Source organism: Stegodyphus dumicola, chromosome X2, assembly GCF_044657685.1.
Source record: "Stegodyphus dumicola isolate Sdum_Otavi_A_Nest chromosome X2, ASM4465768v1".
In the NCBI taxonomy this organism is placed as follows: Eukaryota; Metazoa; Arthropoda; class Arachnida; order Araneae; family Eresidae; genus Stegodyphus; species Stegodyphus dumicola.
This window is the reverse complement of record NC_140781.1, coordinates 183,966,400-183,981,776: the sequence shown is the minus strand read 5'-3', so window position 1 is coordinate 183,981,776 and position 15,377 is coordinate 183,966,400.

Sequence of the window (15,377 nt, the reverse complement as noted above, 5' to 3'; positions counted from 1 at the left end):
GGTATTAATCGACTGCATTAAGAATGTTTGCTTAACAATTCGACCAGGGGTGTGTAATGCAATGATTTCCTCTTTACTTAAACCTGCGGGTGTCAAGCCCGCATACAGTGTGTTAACCCAAATCCAGTGATACGAACACATAGCTAATTTGAATGTACAGCGCTTGAAAATGAGCATGACGGAAAAACATTAATTATATAAAATCAGTACAACTTAATAAAATATAAATTTCATGCAACAAAATTGAGAATGCTTATTTACTATTAAAAGCTGTTTGCTTTTCAAAGTAATTTTTTGGTGATGAATTCTGTTCTATGTTCACTGCTGTACAAGCAAACGTTGATATGTCTATGCGCTCAGAGTTCACACGTTAATAAGTAAACAAATAATAAAACTAAAATTGCATTCGATTTTTAGTTGCAACGCGTATATATCTTATTTAATACCTAATAAAAGAACAGATATTAGCGAAATACAATAATAAAAACGTACTATTTTCGAAAGTTGCTGTCTTCTTACAATACTTTATCAGGATCAACAGCTCTTGAACTGCATCGGAGTTAGGATTACAAATGTTGTTCAAATGAGTTAAGATTACAAATGCAAAATGAGTTAAGATTACAAATACATTCCGGATATGAATTCCTGGGGTATTTATAGGATTCCTTGCCAGTGCGGTTTAATTTACATTGGCCAAACTAAGAGAGCCTTAAAATTTCGCGTCAAAGAACATGAGGCATATGTTAGAAAAAAGGAAACACAGAAGTCTTCTGTTGCTCAACATTGTTGGTCCGAAAATCACACTTTCAATTTTTCTGCTGCCAAAATTATTCAAAAAACATCTTCCATTGAAGAACTGGATTTTCTAGAGGCATTTCACATTCATAAAAATCTTTCTGTTCTAGTTAACGATCCTAATTCCAATCCAAATCTGCCTTCGGCTTTTAGAGAAATTATGTTTTAGTTCTGGTTTCGCCAACAGATGGCGCCACTTGCTTATTCTTGTCCAGGCTTTCTTATCTTATCTAAACATTATTTCCTATCTTGTTCATTTGCGGTTTTGCAGCTGAAGATGATGGTTCGGTAAAACCATCGAAACTAGTCCTGTGAAAATTTTGTAAATTAACGCTGATTTTTGTTGTTTGACTTCTGAATTAGTATTTATTCGGCGTGTTATTGTGTCTTAATTATAGAAGCCCCAAACAGGCTTACATTTTGCTTTCTTTTTTGCACGTGGTGTGGCCGCCATTTTGTGATTGTAGGAGTTTCGGTGAGTACATTTTTGCAATTTTCAAGTTATGTTTATGTTTTGTACATTTGGATATTGTGCTTTGCTTGTCTGATTTCATGCATTTTGCTTACAAACATTTTGTTTTCTATTCATTTCAGTGAGGGATTTTTCTGCTATTTTGTGTGTACTTTATTATTGCTCAGTTAATTTAGTTTGATTTTCTGCATTGTTTATCATGCCTTCATCCGTTAATCGTTTCACGAAATTACGCCTGAAACGGCAAAAATTCCTGAATCATCTTGACTTTTTACTTAAATGTAAATGTAAAAAATTGATCCCCAATTTTATTCAAATCAAATCTAATCAAAAACCTTCGAGTCGCGTTTCAAGAATTCTGTTAAATTGCAAACTTGCCTTACTTCGGTCCGTGATAAGGGATACACGTCAACAATCGTCCAAAATTGAACATGAACTCTATAAGCTTCATCTGGAACTCGCTAAAACATATCCAAAATTCACTGCCCTTGAACAAAAGTCTTGGTCTAGAACGGAGAATGCAGTTAACCGTCATGAAAACACCCTTGCAGTTAAATTCGAAAAACTTCTTTTACAGTCTTCCAGTTCAAGTAGTTCAAAAAATCTTCCCATTGTAAACATCAAACCAATAGTTAATATTTCTAATGTTAGTCTTTCAGAAGAACAAGAGAGAATTCTAAAATATAATTTTAACTTCTCACAAACCTGTAAACCCTCGATTCCAAAGATTTTGGCTCCTATCGAAAAAGCTTTCAAGTTCAGTAAAGTTTCAGATTCACAGAAAGAAATGATTAGGCATCTTATCGCTCATAATGTGAAATTCAATAATAAACCTTTGAAACCAAATCTAACTGCGAGAGAAAGAGCTACAATGCGCGAGATTCATTCTAACCCGGATATTGTCATTTCAAAGGCCGACAAAGGTGGCCAGATAGTCGTCATGGATAAGAACACTTACATCGATGGTGTCACTAAACTCTTAAACGAAGGACCATATAATCCGATCCCTAAAGACCCTTCACCTTCGGACTTATCCAAAATAAAAACTGCGATCAAATCTTCGCAAATCATTTCAAGCAACTTAAAACATTCGCTTATCCCATCTGTTGCGAATTGTGCCAGATTATATGCTCTTCCCAAAATTCATAAAAGTGGTATTCCTTTCCGCCCTATTGTATCAAATTTAGGTACTGCCTCGTATCCATTAGCTAAATATTTAGTTTCTAGATTTTCCACTCTATTAGACAATAACATTTACACCATAAAAAATTCAATAGAGTTTGTAAAAAAGGTTAAAAAAATTTCTCCTCGTAATTTACTCATGGTTTCTTTTGATGTAAAATCATTATTCACCAATGTCCCAGTGGAGGGTGCATTAAGATGTCTAGAAACCAGACTTCGCGAATTTCATTTCTCTTGCATCGAAATTGATGAGCTAATTTCTCTCACTCAACTCTGTTTGAAACAAACACATTTTGTTTTCCAAAATAAATATTACAAGCAAACTGAGGGATTAGCCATGGGAAGCCCCCTCAGTCCCATCCTGGCTGATATCTACATGCATTATTATGAATCAAAATTGTTTGAAACTTTAAACTTCCCGGCATGGTTCCGCTACGTAGACGATACTTTTACCCTGTTTGAAGGTAATAAAGATGATTTAAATAGAGTTCTTTCAACAATGAATTCTATTGATCCTGCTATTCAGTTCACTTTTGAACTTGAGACTTGCAATTCTCTTCCGTTTCTCGACATTCTGGTCACACGTAACACATCCAACTTCAGTACTACAGTTTACCGTAAACCTTCATCGGTTTGCCTTCCACCACACTTTAAATCATGTCATCCGACTAAACAAAAGTTAGCTTCATTTTATTCCTATGTTTTCCGTGCTCTTCAAGTTTGCTCCTCCAAACTAGCCCTTGATGAAGAACTAAATTATTTAAAAGCAATAGCTATTGACAGGGGCTTTTCACCCAACATTATTAATCAAGCAGTTAAAAAATTCTCATCTCAACACACTAAAAGCCACACTCTTATTTTAGGAGATTATAAAAATTCTGTTGTCATTCCCTTCTTTCCATCAATTAGCTATAAAGTTGCACATATTTTGCAGAAATTTAACTTTCGGGTTGTTTACTCTCCCATCAATAAAATTCCAACATCTATACTCAAGGACCCCATTCCGGATATGAATTCCTGGGGTATTTATAGGATTCCTTGCCAGTGCGGTTTAATTTACATTGGCCAAACTAAGAGAGCCTTAAAATTTCGCGTCAAAGAACATGAGGCATATATTAGCAAAAAAGGAAACACAGAAGTCTTCTGTTGCTCAACATTGTTGGTCCGAAAATCACACTTTCAATTTTTCTGCTGCCAAAATTATTCAAAAAACATCTTCCATTGGAGAACTGGATTTTCTAGAGGCATTTCACATTCATAGAAATCTTTCTGTTCTAGTTAACGATCCTAATTCCAATCCAAATCTGCCTTCGGCTTTTAGAGAAATTATGTTTTAGTTCTGGTTTCGCCAACAGATGGCGGCACTTGCTTATTCTTGTCCAGGCTTTCTTATCTTATCTAAACATTATTTCCTATCTTGTTCATTTGCGGTTTTGCAGCTGAAGATGATGGTTCGGTAAAACCATCGAAACTAGTCCTGTGAAAATTTTGTAAATTAACGCTGATTTTTGTTGTTTGATCTCTGAATTAGCATTACAAATGCTGTTTAAATTAAGAGCATGATCTCATTTGGTCGAATTTCTCTATATCTGTTGGAAAGATTTAATGAAATTTGATATAAACGTAGACTGATATAACAAAAATGTACATACTACAGTCATGGTACACAGGCATAATCATGCGTAAGTCTCATCAGCTCAGGAAGGTCTAAAAGTGAGAGTACGGTTTTGGTAAAGACCGAAAACCAAAATGGGGGGCTAACAGAAGTTAAGGTATCCCCTTCTAATTCATATATCTCTCACAACATGACTTCATACTGTAAATGAAGAAGGTTGCGAGTTCCTATGGCAGAGGATCAAACTCCTGCAGCAGAGGTATTTGCAGATCATAGGGGAAGGATTGGAGAGGGCCTTTCGAAGTGAACAGCAAGTCTTTCTGAAAAATGTTCACATTGTTTAAGTCTAAAAATCTGGTCTGCCATCCATTCGACAGGATATAACTCAACTATATATTAACTTATATGGTACGCACGCTTTAACTCAACTATTCGTCTTTCGGGGTTTACTTTAAGCTTAATTTGCAGTTAAAGTGTCTAAAAAATGAAAAAATCAGCTTGAAATGTCTCCTTGAATGTCTCCTTCCTAAGGTTTTAAAAGAATTTGATAAGAGTATAAAATTTATGGAAGTAAATTGTCGAAGGATCTGTAACTGAATGTAAGATTCTTGTATCAACAGTGAAAACAAATATTTCTGAAAAGAGGAAATTGGGAAAAGAATTAGTTTGCGGGGAACTTCTTCAAAGAAATTACGTATCCAAGGCGAAATATCCAGAGAATAAAATCATATTTTTCTGAGATTTCTCACTCAGTGCAGTGCTTCAAATATCCCAGCGGATAAGCCTAAACCAGGGAAAAAGACAAAAGATAATATAATATCGCGAAGGGTGACAGGTTTTTTCATTGAAGGGCTGTATAAATTTAAATTACGCCATAGAATGTTTTATCATAACATAAATAGAGAATTCAAACCTGTATCAGAATGTATCTAAATAAGTGCACGCCTGACAGCTAACAATGTTTTAAGTGTTGATAAAACCAGTCTTTTCGTTTCCTTTAAAATACCTGGCATCTAAAGGCGCTCAATATCGTGGACAAAATTGCTTCTCTATTTTAATCTAACGAATTACTGATGAAACGGAAAGCGACGCCTCTACTCATAAGAATGTCGCAGAAAATAAGCTGTTTCGAAAGCGATTATGGTTATAGCAAATGAAAAAGGGACGGTGATATCAAATATATCTGCCGAATACTTCCAGAAAATTGTTAAGGCATAAACGGTTTTTTTTTTTTTTTTTTTTTTTTTTTTTTTTTTTTTTTGAGACAATAAGCCACTAAAGAGAAAAATTCAAGGCATAAAAAGATAAAATATTTATTTATGTATTTTTATATTTATTTTCATAAAATTTAGTCTTTTTATGTTATGCTACTTGGTTTTTGTGATTTAAGAAATTAAAAGCATGAACTTATGCGGAAATATGCACAATATTTAAGCAAAATAAATGTAGATGATAAAATTGTGTAAAGCTTTGTGGAAAATTGTTTGTTGTGCCTATCATTCTAAATTAAAATCTGGATTATATGCTTTTTTTCATTTATGCATCTTTTCTGAAAGGCATATTAAGAATGCTTTATGGTATTTTGTTTTTTAATGCAGACTGCAGTTTTCAAAATCATTGTGACGAATACTGAGTCACAAAGTATTTTTTCGCAAGAAATACTATTTAAATAAATAAAATAAAATAAAGAAAACATTTATATCTATAAACATATAAAGTATACAATGCGTATGAATAAATAGAAATTGTTTAATGATTATTCAAAGAACTCTCAACCATGCAACTGAAATAATTAAAATGAATTTATAAAAAATATACCTACAAATAACAACTATGATTAAAAAATATAACGTAAAAATATGTGCAGAAAAGTGAAATTTCAAGTAAACTGAGTTCGCCAAGTTAATTATTCTTGGCACAAAGTAAAAAAAAGTGTTCCGAGGGTAGATTTTGTATTTAATCTTTATATTGCACCCAACATGTTAGGAAATTTGCTTTTGAAGCATAATTTGAGCCGTAAAATCAAAATATGGGGAAAAAAAGAATTTCATGTCATTTCAGAAAAAGTTGGGTTTTGTGCTAAATTGTATGTTAGAACAATGTTATAAATAAGTGTAATACATACCATAGGTCGCTTTCTTTCGAAGCATAAAAAACGCAAGTTGAATTTTGCCAATCATCTGAGTAAAATTAGGAATTTTTAAAACAGTCCTTTATTTCTTTTGAATCTGCGTACATGAAGGCACTAGTAATGCAGCATTATTTTTTGAAAGACATTAAAAAATAGGAAACCAAATAAATATATGAAGTGATATAGCCCATTCCTTTAAAATACAAAATTACTGAAGCTTTTTTTCTGCAGTTCAAAACTCTCACAATATTAAGAATTCTGAAATAATAATTTTTTTATGTTATAGTATATCTAGTAATTTTTTAATATATATTTTTCTTGAATACAATGTTCGATTAAACCAGTCTTGGGCTTTACGTACAGATCTCTTTCTGGGTACCTTAAAATCAATTTTTGCTTTTGAAAGGCAAATTACAAAAATGTACCGAAGAATAGACGATTTGAGAGCTGCATAATACCTGGGACCGTATGCTTAGGCTTTGTAGTTCTAGGCATTTACCAGGCTCTGGGGCAGTGGAGCAAAAATGATATATATATTTACTTAATACAGAAACTTCGGTTGCACTTCTTTTCTTTATCGCATCCATCTCTTCTTCTCCAGGTGTTAATTCGAAATCCGTTCACTTACTTCGATATTTTTTGACACCTTAATACAATATAGACGTGATCGTAAATTTTCTGCTTCGTTGCTAGGATACATTGTCTGCATCTTTAAAATTTCTTTTCATACTTTTAAAGAGCATTTATAGCTCAAGTTCTATGTTCTTAACCCATCATTAGTGTAGCAGTGTAGGAATAAAAATAATTTCCTTTCATTAACTAAAATAAAAATATTCTTAAGTTTTCTAATAATTGCTCGTGAATCATCTTTCACGTTTTGCTTTTTAAGAAACTAAATTAATGAATATGTTTCTCTATGCCATTAGAGTTTCCAGCTGTACTGTCTACGTTTTAAAATAAGATCCAATCTTCATCAATGATTCTTCTTTTAGAAATAAAATGTGGAAAATCAAATACTTTAAATTTAAATCAATTTAACTTTAAATTTGAATCAATATTTGTTATAAAGGTCGTCACTGAAATACGTTGATTTCTAGAAAGCTTTTAAAAAAATTTTCGCCGCTAAAACAAGAATTTGCATTCCTAAATTATAAGGTATTTCTCCCGCCTTCCTATCTTCCCTTCGTGGTGTGGTGGTCTGCATGCTGGGCGTATATTCCAGAGGTCCGCGGTTCGATTCTCGGCGAAGGCGTTGCTCATTTTTCATCTCTCTTGCTTCCAAAATAACTAATGTCTCTACAAAATGTCAAATGAAATATAACAGCAGTTACATTTTTACTTCATGTTACGCAGCTAGATTAACTAGTGACTTCACAACCTAACTTCATTGTGCTGATCGCACATGATATTTAATTATAACTACCCTATTTAATACACATGTATTTAAAGCAACTCATAAATGAGCAAAATACATAATTAAGAATTGGTATGACTTAAGTCCCATTCGAATATCGGTATTAGTAAAAATGTAAGTTATGAGTGCTATAAAGACATAGGTTATAACTGTACTGTCCAAATAAAACTGCAGAAAAAAGCTTATACTAGATCACTGTCATAATATCATTAGATTCTTAGCAGCCGAAACGAGGGAATCGTTCGTATGAAAACTTTTCAGTTTGTCTAATGTAGTCTGTCTAGTATTGTGATATCATCGTTAAACTAATTTTCTAGTAATGATGAATAGCAATGGTAAAAATAAAGAAGAGTGATGAACATTGGTTGCTAGATATGATCCCTCACGTAATCGAACACTTCAGTTAAAGTAGCAAAAACTTCATCATTAAATTTTTATGGTACTATGAAATACTAGAAATAATCGAAATAAAAGTATGAAACAGGAAAGGATGCAAAAGATGAAAGGATAAATTCGGAAAACTGATAGCTTAAAAAGTTAAGCTACATTCGTACAGCAAGTAATATACTCAGTGCGACAATCAAGTTGAGGGCAATTCCATAAAATAATATATCTCTCAGTTAATGGAAACTTATTTGTAAAATAAAATATCTCACAAGATAAGTATTGCAAATTGTAGTACCTCTCATTGTTAATAAATCGGCCTTTCTTATTCTAAAGGAAAAAATATTAACCTCCTCAGGTGTATTCTAACTGAATAAAGATTCTGAAAACTCAGCTCTAAGCAATAAACACTTTTTGCTCTTTAAGTGTTAAACTTTAACATTTCTCGCGTGAATTCTGAATTTAGAATTGAGTCTTTACTATGTTAAAAAATTTCATATAAAGGAATAATATATAAATTCATTCCCTTTTTTTTTAATTTATCGCCATAAAATGGTTTATTTGTTTACAGGTTTGATAACTAATGATATTTAAATTGTATTTTTTTACAAAATGTAAGAATATTATGTCTTAGCTTTCATTGCAGTTTAGTATTTTATGACGATAACAAACATAAATTTATACTTAGGATGAATTATGAATATTAAACTTTTAATACAACAATGATTTTTATTATTTTAAATGTATTCTGTAGACAGAGGTTTACTGTTTCGGTTTAAACATGCGTGAATTTAGAGATGTTTGACCCATCATAAAATATAATGAAACAAAAAATGCAGTTGACATGTTCAAGATAACGTTACACAAATTATATTAGGCAATTCTTCATGGGCTCCAGTTTAAGTTTTATTAAAATGTCTTTACAAAACTCTATGTTAAGGGGTATGAAATTTTTATGCTATATATTCTAATAAAAATTCGATGACTTAGGAATCTTTTGTAATTCATTAGGCCTTAATTTATGAAGAAGTTGCATCGTTTTAAATTTAAGAATTCATGAATTATGTATACATTACGAATACATATAGACATAAGAGACTATGTTGTTAAATAAGATTCACTTCTTCATGGACAGTGAGTAGAAGTAATTTTCCATTTGCCAACAACAGCAAGAAAAAATAATTTAAAATTCAAATAAAGAGTGAAAAAAAGGGTAATTGAATGAGATTTTCATATACTTTATCAGTCGTCATACGAGAACTAATAAAAAGCATTCAAATATCAAACGGCATTTTTGATTCCAAAACTGGATTGAATTTCTTTGATAATGAGGTTTTTAAAAGAGATTAATTTAATGAAATACGTTCTTTTTTAACATCTGCAGCGGCAAAAAGTGCATTTTTAATGAACTCCTTTTATTATTATTTCTGTTCTAATTGATTCTAGATTTCATACGTATTAGATTATTTTTAAAAGCTCCTATTGTATTTCATGTCATTTTTAAATTTAGCTTCTATATACAAAATAAACTTTAAATGAAACATGAAAAATTTGCCAGCTAGACTCGCAAGTGTAATATTTATTATAAAAAATTACAAAAGGATTGTTTTTCTTTTAAAGTTAACAAAATTATACTAAACTACATGCACGAACTACTTCATTCCTGCATAAGCCTTTATAACAGCGTTAAGAATCAATAACGCCACAAAATTTGATTTTCAGAGAGAAAATTCATTATGAAAATGACCAGATAAAATGCATAAATCTCCAACAAACTAACAGGAAGATACTGAATTTACATAAAGAAATATTATATTTTGTTGATTATTGAATTAGAATGCACGATTTTTCTCATTTTTTCTCTCGAAAAGGACATTTTGTTTGTTAGTTTAATGCCACATATGTCTATATTTTGTTCGCCTCAGAAATTTTGTTCATTTACCAAATGAAAATAATAGTTTCATTTACTTCTACCTGACATGATGCGAATATTTTTATTTACTTTTACCTGCAATCTCCCTTAATATCTGAAAGTTTCGTACAATTTTTCCCTCTTGGGTTAAGTCTGGTTTCGCAACTTTAACAGTATTTTATTTCAATAAGTTTACTTTATTATCTTAAATATTTTCAATGTTATTTCAAGTGAAATCAATTTTATCAGACTTTAATGACATCCCTCCTTTAATATTCTTTAGCTAAATTTGCATTGGTCATACAAAGGTGTGTCTTCTAATGTACAAGTATATTTTAACAGAAAATATTTTATCTTACCTTACGGAAGTTACATCTTGTAAGGAAGACATTCGATTTCTATTACGGTGCAAATGATGAAAATGGAAGATGACAAAAATTAGAAGTCTCAGGTTATTATTATAATTCATAAGTGCTTATGGAAGAGGAGCAACCATGCATCTTTTCTGGTAAATTCGATAATCTGAGAAAAGTGCTAGTAACTCTTCGAAAAGGGGGGAGAAAATTGTATTATGAAGATGTCAAATACGCCTAGTTAAAATCCTATAGCTTCTTAATGTTTAGCACTTCAGAGTTAGAGAAAGAATGTTGATTTCTCCGGAGAATTTAACAAATCTCTTTCATATACAAAACCTTTATGACACTAAAAGCAGATTGTGAGTCACGCGTTTGTTGCTTGGGTTTTATCAATATACACTCTTGTTTTTTAGTTATATTGTTTTAATCTATGTGGCGCGAAAGTATAAAATTAATGTTCATGTACATTCTTTTAAGCGGATTTTTGCATAATTTTCCAGCGCTTGCTTAAAAACAATTTTTTCTTTCTTTTCATGGGGGTATGGCAGTATAAAGAAATATTAATAATAATTTTATGCGTACGTGTTTCACGTGTCTTCTAGGATAAACATTGCCCTTTAAACTCTCCATGTTAGGCAGGAGTCGCGGATTCGATTGTTCCCAGAATATTCAGTAAATTTCAGCAACACCGCACCATCCGGTGCGGTGTTGCTGAAATTCCCAGAGACACGGATTCAAGCAATTCCTATCATAATCTCCCAGTAGGATAAGATTAGTAGAACTTAGAACAGCTGCTACTAGCTACTTAGAAATTGTGTATAACTATGTTAGGTCATAGCCTATTCCGTTTTTGCCAGGCTTTCCCCGGTTACATTATACTTCTACTTCTGTACTGAAGACTTAACTGTTCACTTTAGTCACCGGATGGATCTAATTCCTTTGGCACTATAGTAATATGTGAAGAGTGAAAAAATAACAAATCAGAAAAAAATAAAATCTTTTACTTTTGTGCATTTTACGAAAGACATATTTGAAACATTATATTGCATTATTCATTCTGCAACATTTCGATTTAAATAACTAGTTTGTTTTAAGTTTTGCTATATTTTCTCCCGCTTTACCAAACTCAATCAAATCCAGAAATATGCATCATTAACCAGCATAGAACAGATGTTTTAAATAGACGCAGTAGCACATCGAGATGGTAAATTATGAGCAATGAATCCAGCTACAAGAACTTCTCATCAAAATGTTTCATACCATTGCTCAACTGACAAATATTTTCTTTCAGCAGTCTTTCTGTAACAACAGTGTTTGGTATATATCTCGCCTAAAAACTGATGAAAGGAAAAAACAAAGCGTATGCAATTGATTTTATTTCAAACTTGGTAAACGTGAGACTATCAAAAGTATGTCTGCAAATTTCGGCGTAAAAGCATTTGGCCAGATGTTAACTTGACCACGGATCTATTTATTTAAAAATTAAACAGAATGCCAGTTCAAACTGACTTTCGCATTAACTTTACTCGACTTGAAGAAAGCCGGAGAGATTTCCAAAATTGTTTAAATCATCCTTAAAAAATTCTAAGCTCAGTGTATGCACGTTTACCGGATTATCTTGCGGAACATGTCGAAGAATTTTTTTTTTTTTTTTTTTTTTTTTTTTTTTTTTGTGAACGTAAAAATATCTGTTAGGATTGTGCCTTGACTATATTTAAAACACAACAGTTGGTGACATCCTAATACCATTTTGGTTCTCTTTCTCTCTCATTTTGCTCTAAATTTAGTTGTGATTTCGATTTCTTCCCTAAAATGAAAATGAAGCTATAAGAGAAATAGTTAATATCGTAAGTGAACGTCTCAGAGTCACATATGATTGCGCGCTAAAAGCGATGGCGCCTTGCTGCAGCACGATAGAGGCGCTAAAACCCTAAAAGAAATTATTCACAAAGATTTAACAATTTAGCCTCTAATAATGTAAGCTTGCAGGTGACCGAGTGTATATGACCGATGAACACCGATTATTCAACTCGCGTTCAAGTTTAAACGAACGGACTTAGCTGCTTAGTGTATTGGTTGTAGTAGCTTGCTTAGTGTTTTTTCTATATATAAAGTAAATACGGGCCAAATTTTGTAAAAGTTGATCACGTTGGCCTTTCTTCCCTTAGACAGATATCCATTGTGTGTTTTGCAATGTACAAACAAAGAAGCAAGCAGACGAATGTGATGTAATAATAATATCAGATGAGATCGAAAGGTTGTATTTTTGTCACTTGATACTTTGGTTGTATTTGTATTTTTGTCACTTTTAAAATAAATTTTCACATTTTAATTTTTTTGCTGTGTATTATTCTGTAAACTTCTATTATAATACTTTCGAGGAAACATCTGAGACTGATACAGCTTAAACATACGAATGTGGAATGTAGAACGTCGTACTTAGAGTAATATTTCCTCAATTTAAAACGCATTCCATTAATATTGATTTTGTATGAATAATATGAAGAAATATGATGAAAATACGAATCAGAAATATGAAGCTGCACTATTTTTACATCTCTGATTTAACAAAAGTATTCACATTTTTCGTTTGTTTTAAATATTCAGCCTGGTATTCAGTTTGCTTTCCCACAATTTTAATAAAAGAGGGTATGGCAACATTTTATTGTAATTATATACAAATGTTCTGATCCAAGTAATATATATTCTAAATTTAGGGAAAGTGTATCCCTAAATTCCCACTTCATAGAAAACGCATAGTGGAATTTCAAGAATCTGTATCAGAATTGCTTGAAATAACTTTTTCATAAACCTATACCATTCTAAGCTTGCATTTGTACTAGTTTTTAAAACTCAAATTGGTATATTTAAATTTTGCTAAATATTTTGTAGCATTAAATCAAGGATTTGTAGTATTCATTTTTTATCAAAGCTGAGAAAAATTTTAAATTTCAAGAAACATTGCTTTGTAAGCGATTTTTTTTAAAGAATTTCAAGTAAAGCACTAATTCAGCATAAAATAAAGCAAAAGCAAATTATGTATAAAATTGCATTAATTTTCTTTACCAATTTCTTGATATGTGCTTCGAGCTAAATAACTAATATAATTTACAATGAAACATTTTATATGTCTAAATTATTATTTTATTTATTTATTTATTGTAAAAATAATATACAAAATATATAAAAGTACTTGAAATACACAAAAATATTGTTTTAATAGCTTTCGCCTTTGATGTTCTGGGGTCATCATATTTTAAATAATTTTTTTAAGATTTTAAATCTGCCATCCAACCGGGATAGCGGTTTGTGACTCTGACTGCCGTACCGAAGAGCCCGGGTTCGAATCTCGAAGAAAACATGGATGTTTGTAAAAGCATAATGTCTGTGCGACATGGGAGCACTCTAAATATGCTAAAGTCCTCTCGAGAGGTTGTTGGTATGGAAAGAGAGGGCGGGTAAAATAAATTTGCTGTAAATTCCAGTCTTTGCTATAAATTCTTCTTTCCGTATTCCTCACCAGCATGCAAACGAGTGGCGAGTATTTAAAATGAAGATTTGGAATTTTAGGAAACAGAGTGTTGATTGAAAGTTAAATTGGTTTATTTATATATAATTCTCACCGTCCGTCTATGCAACTTTAAGCAAAATTAAGATTTTTTATTGAATATATACACATTTACATTAGGTTGTATGTGGTTAAATAGCTAATAATTACGTCTTAAATTCTTTTAACTTTGAAACCCATTAGAAGACATTAAAGCTATCTTCAAAAATAAACCCTTCCGTCAATTCGAAATTTTTGCAAATACTTACTTACGTAAAACGTAACCTCCTTGGTTCAAGTTAATTTTCATTAGTTAGTGTACTTAAAATATTTCTTACTTTATCAGATAGATAAATTGTACATTTTATTGCATAAAATGTTGTTATAGTAATTTAAGCTGTTTTGGCAAATCTTAATTCGAATTTATTAAAGCCATCATATATTAATTAACTTTTTATTAAAAGTATTGATGAATGAGACTGTGGTTCTGTTGCTTTAACAAATTCTAAGTTAACCCTAAAAAGTTTCGTCTGAAAAACTGTTCAGGCATAATGCTTAATATTTTGTAACTCAGTTTATAAGTAGGAGACATACCAATAAATGCTTACTTAATAATTTTATTGAATTATATGAACTCCACTTTTATTTTACGTACTTTATTTATTAGAATATACGATGTAATTTAAGTAAATATTACCAGTTTGTGCGAACGGGCTGGCTGCATGGGTGTTTCGTGGTTTTTCCCATGTGTATCGTGTATACGAGCCAGTTTCCCTTAGAAAGTCCTCCACGAAGGTATCCCTCCCCTTAGGCAGATAGCCCTAGTGTTGTTCTTTGCCATAATTAAATACACCATTACCAGTTTGTAGATGACTAATGCAGGATTTTGTATTTAAAATTTGTATGGCCTGTATTTGGTGGTAAGGGGAAGGGAAAAAGGGTTGAATAATTCTGAAGTTTAAGATAAATATTAGTGTCATTTTTCTCAGCAGGAAGAAATTTCATTGAACATTTTCCATGCATGTTTCTATAGTAAAAATTTAGAACCATATGCAAGAGGAAAAGAAATCATAATGCACTAGTCTTTAGTCAAGTAATATTCAGTGCCCTTCTGTAATGTAATATATGTGAAAATGAATTTAAAAAACTGCACGCCCAGTCCAAATTCCTCTGAGTGATAATTATAATAGTTTATGATAATGATATGCAAATGAGCAAGAAAAACCTTCTGCTTCACAAGTATTTGAACATAACATATGCAAATTACGTAATCGCGAGTAAATCATAGATGGAAACGTCTTCGACGTCACACATATGTTTAAGTCTGAAAGTAGTCAGATGTCGTTAGTTACGTCTGTATTCAAATAAAAGACAGAAATGATAACTGGCAGATCAAGTTGGACATTTCCAGAGAGCTGAATATTTAATAAAGCGTTACCTCAAAACGTTTTTAATTATGAGAATAATTTGTGGTCTTGCAGATGAAGGTCGTCTGAGGCCAACTGCCCCATCTAAAGATCGTTATATTGGCAAGACGTAATCGTTAAGTAATAACCAGATAGGTGACTT